At 41.5% G+C, this 20,481-nt stretch overlaps 1 long non-coding RNA gene across 6 annotated transcripts in view; it reads right to left on the reverse strand.

Moving 5' to 3' along the window:
• Nucleotides 1-20,460, reverse strand: part of LOC310706058 — a 346,770-nt gene extending 326,310 nt beyond the window's left edge. For 5 of the 6 annotated variants that reach the window (XR_014525607.1, XR_014525609.1, XR_014525610.1 and 2 more), the window contains exons 1-2: nucleotides 19,888-20,374; nucleotides 17,897-18,130 (exon numbers count right to left, since the gene is read on the reverse strand). This is a non-coding gene — a long non-coding RNA (uncharacterized lncRNA). Of the gene's footprint in view, nucleotides 1-17,896; nucleotides 18,131-19,887 lie in introns of all 6 variants that reach the window. The other variant, XR_014525608.1, reaches the window with a different exon arrangement.
• Between the last annotated feature and the right edge of the window lie 21 nt (nucleotides 20,461-20,481).

Here is a 20,481-nt window from a genome sequence, read left to right on the forward strand (position 1 = left end):
GAATCAGAGAAGGAAGTTCTTCTTCTGCTTTCTGCCATTATTCACCCCCTTGTATGATCAAGCTAAATATATTTAAGTAATAAGACACAGCATGCAGTGCATTTCTGGACTATTACTGAACACCTCAGGTGACGTTATGAGGCAGAAGGCTAGAGGCTGGAAGACTTTAATCACAAGAGAAGTGCAGTAATCCCTTCGAAATGCATGGCCTGTGGTGTCTTATTGCTATTATGAAATGGAATTTATAAATAAAAATAAGAGGGAAAAGTCAGGCCTCTGCATTTACTGTCTGTTATTGACAGAATTATGACTCCAGTGACAGCTAAGCCAGGTTTCAGAAGCCATTTTTCAATTTATTCTATATTTCAGTCAGACTTCCATTAGGAAGAGAACTGACAAATGTATGTTCTGGGGAGGGGAGGGGAGTTAAAACCTAAATAGTTATATTAAATGTAATCTATCATTACGGAAAATGTATTGATATGGTAAAAATATTTTTTTAAAAATTATTCATACCTAAGTAATTCTAACAAAAACAGTAATTGCTCTAATTATTATTCTAAAGGTATAGTTATTGGTTCTAATGTTACACAACTAACCTTTTTTTAAAAAAAAATCCATCTAAATTTTTATTCCTTGTAATGCACATACATGTTTTTCATACTGTCATTCAGGGGCATTCCTAGGTGCTTAAAGAACTCAGGATATTGGTGCATGACACAAACTTGTATACGTATGCTAATTTATATTCTGAGAAACTAAGGTGATGGATGGTAGAGAGGGGTGACTCATAAGCACTGTGTTTTGCAATGCACCCTGCCACTCCACAAGAGATAATCAAAAGTTTTTTGTTTTTGTTTTGTTTTTTAATTCCACAATATTCAAAAGGAGCAGGGGCAGAAAACCTGGTGCTCACTGCAAAATCTTGCACCTTCTGAGGCATCTTTAACTAAGCCCCTGCTTATCATATACCGTATCTTGTTTGTCCCTTTATGGTTACAGATGTTACTGGCCATATATAAAATTTAACACTTCCAGGGCTTTCTCTACTCAGTGCATAGCATTGAAGTGGCCTTTATTAGGACCCCAATGGTTTAAGTTAAGTAAGAATACTTCTAAAAAATCTGGGCCAGTGAAATGCCCTGCCCATTAAGAGGTCAAGAGCTAGGTGTGAGATGTATATAGCACACCATTCAACACAACAACTAATCTCCTGTTGTGTGTACATGTTCCAAAAGTAGTCATAAATTCACAACAGCCCTATTTGGAAAAGGTAGCAGTCCAAAGTAAACATGTCATTAAACTAGCACAAACTCTTTGCATGAGGGATGAGGTACCTGAGGGAAGAACTTCAGAAACAGTCCTGTCTTCCTGGTCTGGACACTGCTATCTGATCTGCTCCCAGATGAGATCTGGAGTTGGGGTTTACTGGAGCCAAGACAAGCAGAACCACCCTCAACATTAATGCTAGAGGGGAGCATGTCCACCAAGCACTGCCCTGTGGGGATTTCAGCCGCCTGAGAGAACAGCTGTGGGGCAACTGAAGCAGATATGTCTTCCTGGCCAGGACATTATCTGATCTGTTCCCAATTATGGTCATGCACTTCCAGGGAAGGTTCAGTTGAGGGACTCTGTTTCTTTTCATCATGCATTTAAAGCACTGAAGTTTGCCCTTCACATAGCTACAATTCCCAACATCCTCAACAAACTATGTGATTTGAATGTATGGTGTGGGCGTGGACTTAGGTCTGAAGCAAAGCCAACCTCTCTTGAGGCTGTAAACAAATTTATTGAAACACGCTTGTAAGCTGCCTTTTTCTATGCAAACTGCTATGAGAACTTCTTTGTTGAAAAGTGCTATCCTGTATAAATATTTTAAATAAATACATAAGCAGCTTCTTGAATCCTGACCTGTTTAAATCATACATATATTTGTTCTGAAGCCATCTTAGAATTGTTATAGCATTTGTGATGGCACACCAAGAAGGTGATGAAGATTGTGTGTCAGCCTGTTGCAAAAGCAGGACAACAACCACTTCACTGTAGACCACTGGGCATGGATAGAACATAACACATCTTGGACATTTCATGTCAACTACTGTATTATATAATTATAATCCTCTGTATGTGGACAAGATTTATGTGGACATGGTTGAACTGCGGTATTCTTTCAGAGGCAAGTCTAGTTTATATATATATTATGTAAATAATATATTATATAAAGAAATTATTACTATTTATTAAATTTGTCGGTAGTGTATATTTTGGCATGTGGTTTTTTGTTTTTTAGATTTTGCAACTTCTGTGTCCAGATTTTCACTTTTTTTCACAACATAAAACACAAAATACATAATAAAAACAAGGACAACCCAATAATCCTCCCTCCCCCAACACATTCTAAAAGGGCATTGGATGTCAATCAGCCTGGTTAAAGAGAAATGCTTTGGTGTGGCGCCTAAAGGTGTACAAAGCTGAACCTCCCTGGGGAGAGCATTCCAAAAAATGGGAGGCCACTCCAGAAAAGGCTCATTCTCGTGTTACCACCTTCTGGACCTCTCCGACTTTTAACTCAAGAATGCATTTGGCAACCCATTCCTTAATTTCTAACAGCCATATAATTATGATAGTAGTAGTACCGCTGTTACAACTTACCTTCAATCAGGGCCTGGTCTAAGAGAATGTTGCTTCACCAATAGTTTGGGAGCCAACTGTGGGCTTTAGTAGTGCTGTAGTCAGGTTGGAACTTGTATCTTTTCCTTCAAGTTCTCACTCTGACAGAGCTAGGGAGCTTCCTTCTGCCCCTGGGATGTGCAGTATGTGTTACTCACAAATAATGTAGTGTTTCAAAGCTCACGTGCCCTGATGCTTCAACGATAGGGTGGTTTAAGCAAAATATCAAAATAGAATATATGCTTAAAAGCAAACTATTTTTCAAGGATGTGTTTTCAGGTAGTCTGAACTATCACAATGAACTGAGCAACATCCTCCTGAGAGGGCAGCCCCACTCCTGCCTTCTCTGGGGATACTTAAATAGAGCACATGCTCCCACACCTTTTTGGGGGGGGATGAGGAGTCGTGAGTTGAATGCACACTTGGCGCAATCAAGCAAAAGTTAGCTGCAAGCATAACCCATTAAAATAATAGAATGGGACTGCCACCCAGTGCCAAGCACAGGCATCATCAGTTATCCCGTCTAAGCACAAGAAGCCCGGTTATGTGAAATAAAGCCACTAGGTGCTAGCTACCCATGGAAGGCACAAATGTGTCTCCCATTCTGAGTTATTCGGCGTCAGGGATTGATAGGTAAGGAGCTAAAAGTCTTCATTGCGCAATAGTGGGATCTTCTCCTTCACAAACAACTTTGTTGATGCCGGGCGAGATAGAATATATCCCATGCTAGTTCAGATATAGGGGCGTGGGTGGCGCTGTGGGTTAAACCACTGAGCCTAGGACTTGCTGATCAGGTCAGCGGTTTGAATCCCCGTGACGGGGTGAGCTCCCATTGCTCAGTCCCTGTTCCTGCCAACCTAGTAGTTCGAAAGCACGTCAAAGTGCAAGTAGATAAATAGGTACTGCTCCGGCGTTTCCGTGCGCTGCTCTGGTTCGCCAGAAGTGGCTAAGTCATGCTGGCCACATGACCCGGAAGCTGTACGCCGGCTCCTTCGGCCGGCTCCTTCGGCCAATAAAGCGAGATGAGCGCCGCAACCCCAGAGTCGGCCACGACAGGACCTAATGGTCAGGGGTCCCTTTACCTTAATTCAGATGTAAGACCCTTTTCCCCCAGTGGGTGGGTCTCACTTGTATGAATGTACAATATGCTTAGGATTGTTGACTTTAGTAGTGACCTACTTTGGCACTATTGATTTCAACAAGACTAATGTGTGATGTGTCACATACCACTCAGTGCATTTGGCAACCCTTGCCACACCAGTTTCCACATGGATGTGAAGATTCTATTGGGCTGCTGTAGAAATCTATCACATCATGTCTTAGGAAACTAAATGTTTTCAGTGTGTCCTCTCTTCTGTGCACTGCATATTCTCTAACTGGAAATGGTTGGAGGTATTCTGTAATAACCACAGCTTTCTATAATAGAAGCTCATTATTCCTAACTTACACAACTAATTTGTGTAAATGACAAAGAAAAAAAAATAGAATGACATGTGCATTCTGAAAGCTTTGCATAAAAATATGACCTTTGAATAAAATTAGTTCCTATTTCCGAAAAGATTATTGTGACCTCTTCCTCTCCATTTTCTTAATGGCTTCTTCATGACAAAGGCAAAATTGAATGAGCATCACAGGCTTCTGTAAGATTTGGAATTCTATTTTCTTAGTGAAAATCAATAAGAAATCAAAACTAAAAGCCTAAGCTTCTCTCTCTCTCTCTCTCTCTCTCTCTCTCTCTCTCTCTCTCTCTCTCTCTCAATAACCCATCTTCAATTCAACTTTTAAATTTAACCTTGGGCGTATATGATGGCATTATAACTAAGTAGGTTAATAAATGTACATATTCAAATGTACATTACATATTCAAATGAGACAAAGCTGTTTTGATCAGAAATGGAAAGAAACAAGATATATTAAAATTGACCTAAAGAAGCTATAGCTAATCAATTCTAATACTGGAGTTACCAAGAAAGAAAGAAAGAAAGAAAGAAAGAAAGAAAGAAAGAAAGAAAGAAAGAAAGAAAGATATAGCAATCAAATGAAATTAATATGAATACATGGCACATGATTACCTACATGATTTATAGCTAAAATATTATACACAAAACCTACAGACACTTAAAATTGTTATCTCTAATTTTGATTCACTTTTACCAATCCTTGACTTATAAAAATTCAGGGCGAACCACTAGACAGAATTCAGAAAGAAGGATCAAACCACGACTTGTGATGCTGATTTACAAGCAAATTGTGGTTTTTGCAAACCAGTTTTCTGGGTTTGGACAAAACAGTACACTATAGTTTTGCTACAAGCCAGGTGTGAAAGCTTCTGATCTTCTCATGTATGGAGGAAAGGGAAAGGAGAAGAGTGAGTGCCTGCTCATTCCCATAGCACACCTGTTTTGACATTTCATGTGAATGCAACCATAGTTTCCCTTCCACCTATCTCAAATCACACTGCTTCCTCTTCAGAAAATCCTGCAGTCCCAGGCATCCTGGCTTCACTATGACAGTGTACTCTGAGGGAGCAATGGACATGCTCACCCCCTCCCAACAGGTGGGTGGAGTTTGCGACCCCGCACGGGGTCTACCTGGCCGGGTGCCATCCACCTGGGAACAGGGTGTCTTTAGCCCGCCCCTGCCTGGCAGGCCTATGGGCTGCTGGCAGGGGTGTGGCCTGGGACAGGTACAGGGGCCGATCCCTTGGCCAATGCTCACTCTTCTTTCTTCTCTTCCAGGAACACCCACCAGACCTCCCTAAAAAATTAAATTCTCATTTCTTCTCTCTTTTTTCTTCTTTTGCAGCTTAACCTTTCACGTTCTAGGTCAGCGGGTGCTGATATGAACGTAAGATGGTTGCTGTATTCAGAACCAGAATGGAATTTCCCCTGCATTGGCAGGTTTTGCCTTCTCCGTAGCAATTCGTCACAACTTTGGCAGTTTTGGGCCTTGTTAGGTATCCTTTAGTCTATCTTCGAGTTTGGGGGGGAGCATCTAATGCACCCCATGCAGCAGCGTTTGCAGGGCCCATTAAAGGGTGTTTGTGGGAGTCACTGGCCCTAGAGTGGCAACAAGTAGGTCAAACTCCCAACTTAGGTACAGTGCGTGGGCACGCTGTGTAAGTTCACACTTTACAGTTCCCTCACATGGCACCTGTTTGCCCTGCACATCCTCAGCCCCCGGTGGGTTGAGAGGGATACCTTCCAAGGCCAGTGCCAAGTTTCCTACATCTGAAATTCAATAAAGTTGTGGCCTAATTTGAACCCATACCTTGGTGTCTAGTCTCTTGTGGGGGGAGGCTCCAAGGACAAGGTTTATCACTGTCCCCAGACTGCTGTGCAATGTGCGAATGCACCAAGATGTTAGTACACATGTATGTTGCACAAATCCTATTTTTCCATGTGTTTTTTTTGTGGACTTTTAGCCACACACTATTTATCTCAGTGTTTCCTGTCCACACTAGTGAATGTTGCTTGATTAGATGTAATCTCACTATTTGTTGTCCCCTCCTCACAGCTACCACTTCCCTTCCCTGTGGAAGTTCCAGAAACCTGAGGTCTATTGTGGTCTGCATGCACACAAGTGTTTTTACCTGTGTACATGTGGATTACAACAACAACCAACTTTCACCAAAACCCAAGTTTCAAGCATGTTTCACACTTGAGCATATAATATTTTTGAACGTGTTTATTTCTATTTACAAAACAGCACCTTTAAAATTTTCCTTTCCTCTTTTCCTTTCCTGCCACCTGTACCTGCAAGGGCCAATTTCACTATGATTTTTAATTCAGCTGTTTTGTGCAAGAGCAGGTTTGCACAAAACAACTTTAAAAAAAAATACCAAAAAAGAGCCTTCAGCAACAACCAGTCGAAATAGGTATTTCCCTTTGGGCTTACAGAAAGAAAATGGCTAGGTTGTGCTCAGGATATGAGCGAACAGGAGTATAAAGTCTGGGGATAAGATTACACTCAACATGTTTATGAAAATTAAACCCACACAATGCACTTCCACACTTGAGTAATAAGAAATTTAATGTAAAGATTCCCCCTCCCCTTTATTGCATTATCCGCTGATCAGGAAAATCCAAATTAAATGGCGAGGGATGATTGCATGCTGCCAGTTGGATGAGGTCATGTGGATGACAGGAAAAAACATGTGATAGTGGGATGTATTGAATCCACCTTAACTGTCAGATGTACACATAATAAGACTTCAGTTGTAATCCCTGAACTTCAATAAGGACTGCACCTCAAACCCCTATATGCATATGATTTCCTGTATTTCAAAGTTCAGTGGCTCATGCTAGCGCAAACCTATGGATATAACTAGATTTACTAGTGGCAGGAGCCAGGTCCTGCTGATTCACTTTGAGGAAAAAGAGAGAAAAGATTAAAGTATAGTACAGTCGCACCTCGGAAGTCGAACGCCTCGCGAGTCAAACGTTTTGGCTCCCAAACGGCACAACCCCGGAAGTGATTGTTCCAGTTTGTGAACGTTCTTTGGAACCCAAACATCTGTTGCAGCTTCCGATTGGCTGCAGGAGCTTCCTGCAGCCAATCAGAAGCAGTGTCATTTTGGAACGGATTCCGTTCGACTTCCGAGGCATGACTGTATGGGGATTGGGGAGTCAACACATTTTTCTACTCATACTTTTTCTCTGCAGAATTGCTTTATATCAGTGTTTCCCAAACTTTTTTGGGCAATGGCACACCTGTTTACTGAAAAAAATCTCGCGGCACACCACCATTAAAGCCCCGCCCCGTGACGTCAGCGCGCAGCGTCACGCCGGGAGGGACGCACGAAAGTGGAAGTTTTTTCCCTCCCCCTTGCCGGGGAACCTCCAAGCTTTGGGGGTGGGAGGAGGCAGCAGAGCGAGGGACTGAGGGACGGCGGCAACTGAGGCGGCGGCGGCTGTTGTGGTGGTGGCGGCGATAGCGGGCGGAGGAGGGGGCGGCGGCGGGGCTTGAGGAGCCGTCGCCGGGAGTTGCTGCTGCTGTTGTTGCTGCTGCTGCCCGGACATGCCGGCCTCCTCCTCCTCCGCTGTCTCGCGCTCCTCCCTTTTGCACGCGCTGCCCCGCCGCTCGGCACCACCACCGCGGAGCCGCCCCCGGCTCGACGCGGATCCTCGCCGCCGCCGCCTCTCACCGCCCGACTCGCCCGCCTCCCTCCCACGGCACACCAGCCAATGTCTCACGGCACAGTAGTGTGCCGCGGAACACCGGTTGGGAAACACTGCTTTATATCACCATCGTTGTTGTAATTATGCTTTATGTGCCTCTGCTGTTGGCAAGGGTGTGATTCTATCACAAGCTTTTCAAGCACTTAAACCTTTGCCCCTAAAGGAGAAACTTGCTTTTAAAAACACAACTTCTCAGCCAATAAAAAGTTGTGGACATTTTAAAGAAGAAAGAACATTGGCTTTGTTTTCTTTTTTTTCTAAAAAAAACCAACAAAGCTACAGGGAAGATATATACATGGTGACTAGTAAGACAATGCTTAATTAATGAAATTAGGGACTACAGCCTCTTGAAACAGCATATAAGGAATTAAGAATAGCTTTGAACACATTAAATATTATCACATAGTTACAGGTAATTTTGAGTCAAGAGAGGTCTAGGAAATAAGGTTAATAAGAGGTAAATGCAGAATATGCTGTAGTTTCTTCCAGTTTTCCCTTTCAAGGCATTCTTAAAAGATATGGCGACAAAGTGCTGCTGGAAAATTGATTATAATGTCATAGAAAGGCAATCTATGTGTTTGTTCTGTACTGACATTTTAAAACATAAATTACTTAACTTTATATGTGCTTTATTTTTGTTCTTCGCTTCTGTACATAACACTCTGTGTAAGAAATTATGCTTGTAAAATAAATTGTATCTTCATATTTGCATTCTTCTTGACACACTATTAGCTGGTTTTGTATAAATCCTTTGCAGGTTGGTTTTGTTTTTTGTTTGGTTTTTTGTCTTAAGTGTACATATGTTCTCTAAAAACCTTAGCTCGAAATCTTTTAAGGTATCAGGTATGACTTATTAAGCCATTAAAATGATTGCATTCCCCTGAAATTTGTCATTTGTGGTGGGGGAGGGAAGGTGACATTAACTCTGCGTGCACTGTGGTCCCAATTTGAAACACACACAAACCACACCTGCTGCGGGATCAAAGACAATAGGAACATTCCTCACATTGTGGATGGCCCATTCACAGAATTCCTGTTAAGACCCCTTTTCCCTGCTGCAGTCCAATTGGCTTGGAACTGTACGAGCTACTTAATTCTTAAAAACCATCTATGTGAGGGCAAACTATGTGACAGACATGTTCAGTTTTGGTCCTCAGCTACCATGAGTAATAACTGTTGATAGATCTGCCTTCCATTCAGTGGTGTGATCCATATATATATATATATATATATATATATATATATATGCTTTCGTAGATTTTCACGGGTACAGGAATGTAGGTTTTGGTGTCTTCGGGTGTCTTCCCGTGCCTAGACACCCCAACTCTTACACGGGAAGACACCCGAAGACACCAAAACCTACATATATATATATATATATATCACAACAGCTCTGTGGGAAATTGGAAGTCAAACATAGCAATGCACAAGTGCTTGTTAGTGCATGAAGGGGTTAAGACCAGAGAAGTCTGCTTCTAGACACAGCTAGGTCACGCCCCTTCTTCTCTCTGAAGGAGGAAATGAAGCTGCTTCTTTTCCTTTCTCTCACTCCCAGCCAAGTATCCAACCAGACGTGTCTTAACTTGCTCCAAAGTTCAAACCTCATGCTTGAAACTATAATATGCATTTTTGCACTCAAGAATATTCTACTCGTGTTCCCCTTGCTGCTGCATGGAATTACACATGAACCAGACCTTTGGATTTAGTAAGTTAAGCTTTTTTCTGGATTTAGTCAGTAAAATTTTTAAACTTACTTAATAGTATGTGGCCATTGCTAAAGGGTTAAAGAGATGGGGCAAGAGCTTTAAGGTAGACTAAACAAGATATGTAAAAAGGTTTAACAACCTATATTCCACAGCATGCTGCTGGTTAACTCAGAGTGTTTTTAACCCTACTGGAGAGTATGCAAAGCCCTGCATTTTGAATCTAGGCACCCATCTGATTCTTTTTGTTATTCACATGTGGGTCAGATCTATTTTCCACCTCCACAAGCTTCTGGCAGTAAGTACCACAAGTTAATTTCACAGTGGGTCAAAATGACTTGGTCAGTTGTACTCAGTTCTCATTGCAATAAGCAGGTCTTAAACTGTGACTACTTTTCTAAATTGATTTCTAACTACCAGCAGAACCCTATGAATATTTGCTCAGAAGTAAGTTCCACTGTGCTCAACGGTGCTTACTCTGCCAAACATGCATTTAGGACTGCAGTTCTGGACTCAATCAACCCCTATGCGCTGTCTGAATCAGCAATGTATGTAGCATTTTGTTTGTTATTAAATTTGTTCTTCCTTTTGTCTTTGCAAATATGAGCAGTCTGGAAGATGGAGGGGGAAGGGGAACAATTCAAAGCAGGGCAACATATGGAACAGCAGGCAGCAAATATTGGGTCAAAGAGAGAAGTGATTTTTGAGAGGGAAAAGGATTCCAAGGGAGATTGGTTTAGGGCCAAAATCTCAGCCCTGCCTTGAACTAAGTTTGGACAAATTATACACAGAGAGAGACAGAGATAGGAAGTTTACTACCTGATTGCCTTTTATATATATATAAAAAGGGGGGGTGAATTGTGCTGCTGTGCTAGAGACAAGTGCAATCTTTTAAAATAAAATATAGGAACAGAAAGCCCACATTACTTCAACAGGCAAAGCATTGAGCTACGTATTTATTTAAGCTGCAACCTGGAATATACTTACTATGGAGTAAGCTCCACTGACCATGGTGGGAATTAATTCCTAGATGATTCTGCTGTTAATGTTCATCAAAGTACTGTTAGCATAAAGTGGGATGTGATGGTTAGGATTGCCACATATCATGCCTGTGCCTCTAAATGTTCAGAACAAACACACTGGTTGTTTGTATCTTTGTTTGACTCTGATACATATAACAACTTGCAGTTACTTGTATATTTTGTGAGATGTGTTGTATGATATATATATATTGTTTTGAAGTGGCTTATTCTCATATTTTGAATGACATTATACCGATTATATATTTACTAAGTTATTAGCCAGCATGTTGCGCTTGTATTTTTTTAAAATGTTCTGAAGCAGTGAGAAAGGATGCAGCTGCTGTGACTTTTGCCTTTAGTGTCACCCCACCCCCCAACTGAGCTTTGCATTGTGATGAACAGTTCAGAGGCACTTTTAGGCATTTAGGGAGTGGGGAGGGAGCCTACAATGTCCAACCTCAAGAGGAAGAAAGGTTTTCCTCTCTTTTTTGTCCATTCCATTCTTACTTTTTGCATACGATTTTACATGAGGGGCTTGAGAAGTTGGATTTAGTGAAACTGGGTCACTTGCAGGTACTGAAAACAGAGCTTCAACTATTAAACAAATTGCAGACAAATCCTGAGCAATATAATCACCACTGGTGGATTCAAACAAGTGGCCCACGAAGCCTCTGTTTGAGCCAGGTAGGAGCTGAATAGCTTCAGCTCAGTAGGAAGGAATGTCAAGTGCTCAGACCCAGGCAAATACAGCCCTAAAGATCTTAGCTCCCAAACATTCCCATCAAACATCCCGTCTCTTGAGAGCCTAATTATATAGTGTGCAATGTACATGTGCAATGTACATATATTTAATCTATATGTCTCCCATCTCACTCTTTTCTCCTCTAAAGACCTATGATTTGTAGTCTGCATCCATTTCGGAATGAAGTTAATCTTAGGCTACACGGCTATGTATAAAACAAGTGACATCTTCAAATGGTGAGAAAAATGAGCCAAAAGACTCTGAGTCATTAAGTACACATTAACTACGTGTTGTCACATTAACTATAGGGTGTAGGACCAATTTTCTCTTCTTTGTCATGATCTAACACTCTCCCCTTTTTGTGTGTGTACATGCTGCACATACCACACCATTCATGCTCCCTGTTCTCCAGTTTTACCCCTTGCCCCCGATTCTTGATTATATGCCATATGTACACTTATTTCTATCTGACATCACATTGAGTGGTCATCGGGAGAAATGTTAATGTTTACAATTGAATTAAAAAGGCACCAAAATTATTTCTCTTGTCAAAGTGAATTCTGTAGTCTCAAAAATAACTTGTGATCTATCTTAGGTCGTTTAAAATATTTGCTTACTGCCTAGTAGTCAGCTGGATTTTTATCATTTGCAACCAATGTCCATTATAATCTAAATCGCCAAAAAGAGAAAATCTCCAATCCAAGAGTAATTTGAAACATATAGAAGTTCAGAATTGCAAATGATCAAAACGTAAAAGTTAGTCAAACAAGCAATGACTTTCCCGAAATCATTTGAATGTTTTGGATTTTAAAAAAGTAGCCTGGAAATTTCTTGCTGCCAGTTCACATCAGCCAGCAACCATCAAATTTTGAAATTATTTGGTTGACCTTCTGGAAATTTATGAAATGAACAGAATAATCTATCCTGAGGAGAGCTGTATAAAGGACAAGGCAGGATATGGTACACAATGCCTTTGATCTGACCTGATCCTCATACGCAAAGATAGTCATTTATTGGCCGAGTTTGAAATGAATAAATACAGGTCTAACTGGGGTAAGGCAGAGTTCATACCTGAGTTTAAACAGTCCTTTTTTCTTACAATTTTATTTTATTAAACTGAGGATTCGGTAAAGTCTGGAGTCTGATTGAGAGAAAGGGCCATAATCCAATCCAAAATCACAGGCACTTTACTCTGGATTAATTAGTATTGGCCAATGAATCCCTAAGCCTTTTCCATGTACCATCTAAGGATACATTTATACAAGTACACCACTTCAACAAATCACAGCATGACATGTAATTTGCCGGTGTGTGTGTATGTGTACCATACATCCAGAGTTGTTTCTCTCTACCCTTCTTGCATATATAGTAAACTATAAGCTAAACTGTAGAGGCTATTCCTTGAAGAATCAAATTGCATACAATAGAACATTATGGAGTCTTATACTCCGAATAAAATTGAATTATAGTATTTATCATGCTCTTTTCATATAAATATTACTGTAATCTGAAAAAAATAAATATATTGATTATAAAGGGTTCTTTACCAAAGTTAAATAAAGATGCTAAGAACTGTTTTACAATGACAGAAAACTAAAATTAAACCTCTCTTTTTTCCTATTTGGAGTGAAAAAATTTAAAATAGAACAAATATTTTTTTTAAATAGACTAAAATAGTTGTTCTACTGTCTACAAAAGAACAGTGGGAATTTACGGCCCTAAGCTAAAGGGAATAGGAAAGCAAAAGGAGAAAGCACACCTTTACTCTTATTTCTTCTGATACGGAGATTAATATGTGAATGGAGGTGCAAAATTTTAAAAAAACCGCTTTAGAGGGAGGCAATTTGGACTGGAGAAGTGATGGTGGATTAATAATCATTTCTCTGCCTCCCATTTCCCTGTTCTAGGCAATCCCAAAACCTCTGCTCACAAGTTTAAAAATCTGTACCTGTGTGTTAAACACTATGCACATTTCCCTCCCGCCTGCCTGCTTTGAATTCCTTCCTTGTGAAACAGCTTTGCTGTTTAAAAACCACAGGGGCTTTGTTAAACATGTTAGCAATGAGGTTTGCCCCTTTAACCCATGTTTTCCACTGTTCTGCATGCAAAATCTCCAAGACCACTCCAACTAAACCAGCACCTTGGCACTTGGGAAACTGTTCAATCAAAGTTCTTAAGGCAGATTTTTTTCTGTTCTGCCCTGTGCCCCAAACGCATCATTGCGCCTAGAGGCAACTCTCCCCTCAGTACAAGTACAGATTTGGCAAAGAACTTTTTACTTCTGGCTCTGCCTAAACTCAAACCCCCCTGGTTTATTATCCCTAGTACTTCAAGACTACCACAAAAGTGCCTGGCTTAAAACTGTCCACCAAAATCTCCACTCTTGGGGCCTATCCCCACAACACCTACTCACTATGGGCCTTACCAAAGCATACAGTCTAATTTGCCAACGTCTAAAAGCTATCAAGCATCAGAACAACCGGGCCACTATAAGGAAATTCTGCCCGTGGTATGATCAGTTTCCATCTGGCTCCATACCTGCACAAACTAGCTATCCCAAAATACAGATGTGCTTTCACACTCGCAAGACTGAATGTCTTGCGATCTGCAGTACTTCAGGGCCGATTCCAAAAGATCCCGCATGAGAAACACCTTTGCCCCTGTGGAGACGGTAGCACCGAAACAGTGGGTCATGTCCTCCTCTCTTGTACTCTCTACAAAGACCTGAGAAACGAGATCATCACCCCACTCATAGTGACCATCCCAGGATGCACAACCACTGCCACAGTGTCCTTTCTCCTGTCAGACCAAACGGAGCAGATAACAGCAAAGGCTGCTAGGTTCTGAGCAGGGGCAATCAGAATAAGGGCCACTATCTGACTGTTGATTCAGGACCCTAAACTGTGCTTTTATACTAAATTTCCTTTTTACTGTGTATATTGTAATGTTTTATCATTGCTATGGCCATCGGCTGATGAGAATAAAGTTATATCTATCTCTATCTGTGCAGCCCAGCTTTGCCACACAGAAGCTAACTTATGGGATGCTGGACCTGGTGAGAGCTGGAGTCCCAACAAAAGCTGGAAGGATGTGGGCTTCCCATCCCTAAAAGGGTTTGATCCAAGGACCATAACATTGTGATGGATGACGTCCTACTTACAGCCCTGTCCTTAAAACAGGTATTAACAGTATAGTGCATTTGTTTTTCCTTTTCCTCTTTCTAAAAAAAAGAGAGAGAGAGAAAATTAATTCGTAATTGAAAAAATATTTAACTCTTGACCTAGCTCTTTTTTCTTCTTTTGCAGCTTAACCTTTCGCATTCTAGGTTAGTGGGCGCTGCTATGGTCGTAAGATGGTTGCTGTATTCAGAACTGGGAAGGAATTTCCCCTGCATTGGCAGGTTTTGCCTTCCCCGTAGCAATTCGTCAAAACTTTGGCGGGTTTTAGGTCTTGTTAGGTATCCTTTAGTCTATCTTCGAGTTTGGGGGGGAGCATCTCATGCACCCCCATGCGGCAGCATTTGCAGGCCCATTAAAGGGTGTTTGTGGGAGTCACTGGCCCTAGAGCGGTGACAAGTAGGTCAAACTCCCAACTTAGGTGGTTTAGGTTTCAGAAAGAAAGAAAGAAAGAAAGAAAGAAAGAAAGAAAGAAAGTTAAAGGGAGAATTAAACAGGGACTATAGAGAGCTAAAAGCCGACAACAATGTATCACAAACAGCTCAGTAAATAATAGTGCAATTTTCATAGCTAATAGAATGTTTTAACACCTGAATACATTCACATGCCTGATTAAACATTTAACAACATAAACCCATAAAAGATTATAAGTTGCAACATCTCTTTTTCAAGTAGCAACATATTAACCACTGTTGTATACTTCTTCGATTAGATTCCTTTAATTTATTTCTGTTGGGGAAAACATATTATTCAACATTGGTTGTTTTTTTAAAAAACAAATGATTATTTTAAATGTGTAGTCCATCCCAAAACTTGTCAAGTATATGTTCAAACCGTAGCTCAAATCTACTTAAATTGTAGTTTTTCTTTTAGCTGTCCTACAAGTTAGCTTTTGCATTCTGACCTCCATGACTCCCTTTTAGAATTGCAGAATCACAGAGCTGAAACTTATATTTATTTTCTTTAAAAAATAATAATTTCACCCTACCTTGTTTCCCAAGGAAATTCAAGATGACTAACAGATAAGTAATAACACCACATAAAATAGCATTCCAAACTAGACCCAACACATCAAAATTGAAATTAACAAATTCAGCATTAATTAAAATAAACTCAACCTAAGCCACTATCTTCATCCGGCCAACCAAAAGCAAGCAGAACTGCATCTGGTTAACAACATTCTAGTTGCAGTTGCTGATATTTAGCTACAAGGTTATTTATTCCCATAGACCAGGGAATATCTTGCCCTCCAGAGGTTGTTGATTGCTAATCCCATCATCCCTGATCACCAGCCATGCTAGACAGGGCTGGTGGCAACTGGAGCCCAATGAAATTTGGAGAGTCATACATTCCATCAAGAGACTGGATAACAACACTGAAGCACATTGCAAAATCACTATACACTGCACGGTATTCAACTAACATTTTGCAAGGATTAATGCTAGCACAAGGGGATTTTCCTCCCTCCTCACCCCATGTGCACTCCACACTGTCCCCATCTGCTTGTGGGGGCTAGATGAGCGCAGAGAACAGATTTAGCAGGGGAGAATGTTCTGTCACACAACATGAAATCCTTGCACTGACAAAACTTTAACCTTAGTGTTTACATTGAATACAGTCCACTGTCCTCTCTAAGCACTCCACCCCAATAGTAACATAGCAACATGAGACTACTTTTCAAGGCTGATGTAACCCACACATTCTCAACCACCATACTGCAAATACACAATCTGGATATACTAACGGTGTACATTTGTATTAGCAGGGCGATTTGTTTACAGTGTAAAAAGAAACGTTGAAGATTGCAAATTTTTTTGCACGAAATTAAACCTTAGAAAAAGAATGAGCTTCTCTCTTCACTGCTACCTTTTCCTTTTTGAGTGGACATACTACTCCCCAGTCACAGCTACACTAAAATACTGGGGTTTTCTGTTATTTTCTTCTGGGCAACAATCACTTCTCTATAGCCAGGAAAATGGGCGGAAAGCATCGCTTAAAAATGAAGCAGAAAGTCCCTTCAAAATGAAGCAGGCAATCTTTCTCTATTATCTAAATCTAGAAAGAATTCTAGAACGACACATATGACAAGATAAATCCCAAACTGGCTTCAAAATGAATGTGGAAATTCCTTCTCCAGTGGCTGGAGAAGTAACTTTCTGAGTCATTCTGAAGCTATTTTGGGGTCTTCCTTTCGCGATTGTATGAAGTTGCTCTCTACCACTTGCCAATCACAGCTCTTGACTTCATTAGCTAACACACTGAAAAGTGAGAATACAGTGGTGCCCCGCAAGACGAATGCCTCGCAAGACAAAAAACTCGCTAGACGAAAGGTTTTTCCGTTCGCGATTTGCCTCGCAAGACGAATTTCCCCTATGGACTTGCTTCGCAAGACGAAAACGTCTCGTGACTTTTTTTCTTTGACTAAAAACAAAGACATGTTTTGTTTATAAAGTTAATTTATTTTCCCTTCAATTTTTGACCTGCTCTTTACAGTATGTGTGACTTTAAAGAGCAGTTAATAAACTGTTGTTGTACCAAATTTGGCTTTGTTTGGACTTTTTTTGACCATAGGAACGCATTAATTGATTTTCAATGCATTCCTATGGGATTTCGTGCTTCGCAAGACGAAAAATTCGTTAGACGACAAAAATTGCGGAACGAATTAATTTCGTCTTGCGGGGCACCACTGTATAAGGCATGTACCATCTGTCATTCAAAAACATGGCATGTGCCCCTCCCCCTTTTTCACTGCAAGTCCTGCCTCCTTTTAAGATGCCCTCCGAAAGTGCTGTTATGGAATGATGCCCTTTGACATGATTTTAGCAGTGGGTCATGGTCGCTTTTCACAATCATCACATTGCCTGTGACTGTATACAAGGGGTTACAAGTCACCGTATGGTGTGGCTGCTAAACCCCATTTTCACTGAATGGCCCAAACGGTCTTAAGCATAGTTCTAGGGCTGGGTTGTACATGACTGTGTCACCCCAACATCAGGTGTATAGAATGAACCTTCTGTGTGCTTTCTAACCCCCAGTGTTGGTGTGTCAGAGCTGATGAACATGTGTTTGTTTTGGGGTATCATAAAAGCTCTCTACACGACTAGCTCATTGTTCCTGTTCCTATGGAATTCAGGTTTTAAATAATTTATATTAATTTCATATTTTTTAAAAAATAATTAATTATTTATACAGGCAATTCCCTGTTTGCGCAGGGGTTGCGTTCCGGGCCACTGAGTGCATAAGTGGTCATGCATCAGCCCTTTCCTGTTTCTATTCCTGTTCTGCTTCCACCCTTCCCCATTCCGCCCACTTCCAGGGCCAGAACCAGCATGTTGGCAATCGCACATCAATCGGAAGTGCACAAAATGGTCATTGCAGTTTAATAAAAATAGCAACTCCTTACCATCTATCTGATCCTTCCAAAACCGCTTTAAGTTGTAGTCTCCATGATGTATACAGTAGCTTATTCTGCACTGCTGTCTGAGGAACTCAGATGACTAGGGGCAGGGCTGTTTGCTGGCATATCATTCTTGTACGTATAAAGACATGGATACAGTTAGTTTAGGATCCTTGGAAGTGGCCAGGGGCGATCCCATTTGCAGCCATGAGTCTTAAGTGCATCAGGCAGCCACTTGATCTGAGAAATGCAATGCATAAACGCCAGAATAAATTTCGCATAGAGGTGCACTCTTCTTCATCCCTAGTAAAGTCACTGTGAACTTCTGACACTACAGGAACTAGGAGAGAAGTTTGCAGAACAGTGACTGTACAGAGGTCTCCTGCACAGGAGTATCTGTAAACTGCAATGCAGTAAACTGCAGAGGCTTGGCGTCAGTACAGGATTCCATAGGTGGAGGAGCATGAGAGGAGTTCGCTGGAGCCTGCTGTCATATACCCCAGCTCAGAGGGTAAGCTAGTAGGTTGGTGCTCACCAGGGACATGTTGAGCAAAATGGGCCTCCCACACTTATTGGTCAAGGCCATGGACATTGAGATGTCATTTCTCACATTCTTCCTGGCTGAGAAATGGGCAGCCACTTCAAAATGACCCGACTGGGGAATTTTAAACACTTATATTTCTGAATGCAAGCGCATTAGAGATAGTCAACGCATGCATTCTTTCAAATCTATCTGGCACTAATTTAAGAAGATAAATATGTTTTTAGTTTAATAGAGAAACTGAAAGCTTGTTATAATCACTCAAACATTAAGGTGCATTTATTATTATTACTTTCCATCATATATATATATATTTCTTTGCTGCATCTAATTTAGAATCGCCAGGTGTCCGGCCCTAATTTTAAAAAGATTTATCCGTATTGCACAAACAATACTGCAGCCCCACATAGGTTCCTTCTTTCAAACGACTGTGTGCAATTATATCACATATCCATTATGGTCTGTTACTCTGAAATCCTGAAAGCACTACACTTCCATCCATCAACGCTTTACCTTGTTGTATTGCTTGTGAACACCAGTACAATAACCCTACTTAAGTTCTATTGATTCCAGCAAAAGATATTTAAGCTTATTTCTCCCACTGGAATAATGGTACTTGGAAATGCTTATATTGCCCTCACACAGGACTTCCACCTAGCCCAAATCCAGCTCTCCCCGACAAGTCCTCCAACGACTTGTACACAGATGGATTATGATTTCAAATGCTCAGTTGCTAGTTCCTCCCGCTACCCCACCCTAGGTAGAAAGAAGAGCAGAGACTCTTGTCTTTGCTGCTATCTATTGTTTGGGGTTGGGGAACATCTGGTGCCCAGCCATGGATAGGTTAAAATCTTAGATTTCTCCACTGATTCCTGTGGGTTGTTCTCCCAGGGGAGAGAGGAAAGATCAATTCAAACCAGAAATTAAAAGGACAGTCCTCTCTCTATTTATCTCTCTACGTCATTTATCACTGCTGTCCGGTGGAAGGCAATAGAAGGCACTTTGTTTGGCACTAGGGTCTAGTCTACATACGCATTTATATCTTACCCAGACTACAAGAAGCTCAGGGTGATGTGCATGGTTCTCAAACCTCTTCATTTCCCCCCTCCCCATTTTATCCGAGGTTGAGAAGCAAATCAGAATGAGAAACCATGATGGCTCCAAAGGTCACCCAGTTAACTGTACGGCCGAGTGAGAAAATGAAGCTGGTCCCACTATCCTGACATTCTAACCACCAACCCCACAAGGGCAGCAGAATGGGGTGTGATGTGGGAATGAGGTGCTGAGCTTCTGAAGCGCTAGAATAAACTGCAGCACTTTAAAGGGTGCTTGTGTGTTATTTTTCAATATTTCCTTGGGTGGTCTACACTCCCTGGCCTGATAACGTTACAGGGCAGAAGAACATCAGAAAATGTTCTCCCCCACCTGCAGAATGAAGTGGTATAAAGCTACCTACCGCCTCATTCTGCTGGGTCTGTGGACCAGGCCTAGGAATGGGCTGCCTTTCTCTTATTTAATAGCAAGGCCTCCCTGGAAGCTGCTGCTTGAGCCTTCCTGGAAGAAGTCTCTCAGAAAACAAGCAATTCCATCCTTTCAGGAGTTTCATGCCAAGCAGGAGAAAGTTCAGTTCTGGGATGGGGGAAAAGCTTCCAGGCAGAATGTGCCGCTTCTGGCGAGCTGGAGCCACCACACCTCTTTAACTGTAGAAACCGCTGTACCCCCATCTTTCCGGGCGGCCTCTGCCCACCAGTTCAACCCCTTTCCATCCAAAAGGGGAGGCTCTCTCTGAGGTCAAGTGTCCACTCCCACTCATGCTGGGTTAAGCCAAGGCCCTGCCCCCCCCCCTCCGCTGCTGTTCCTCAATTTCCTAACACACATAGGCTTAAAGAAGCCTCTCTTCGGAAGGCAGAAAGAAAACAAACCTTTCCATATTTCTGTTAAGATTACAGGGCGCTTCTTGTGGGTGGGATGGATAAGGGCTCGTTCTGAGGTGAACAGCAAGCACCTCAAGCGACGGTGTGGCGCGCGCTTGTTATTATCGAAAACATCG

Source organism: Podarcis liolepis (assembly GCF_965112155.1).
Source record: "Podarcis liolepis genome assembly, chromosome: 4".
NCBI lineage: Eukaryota > Metazoa > Chordata > Lepidosauria > Squamata > Lacertidae > Podarcis > Podarcis liolepis.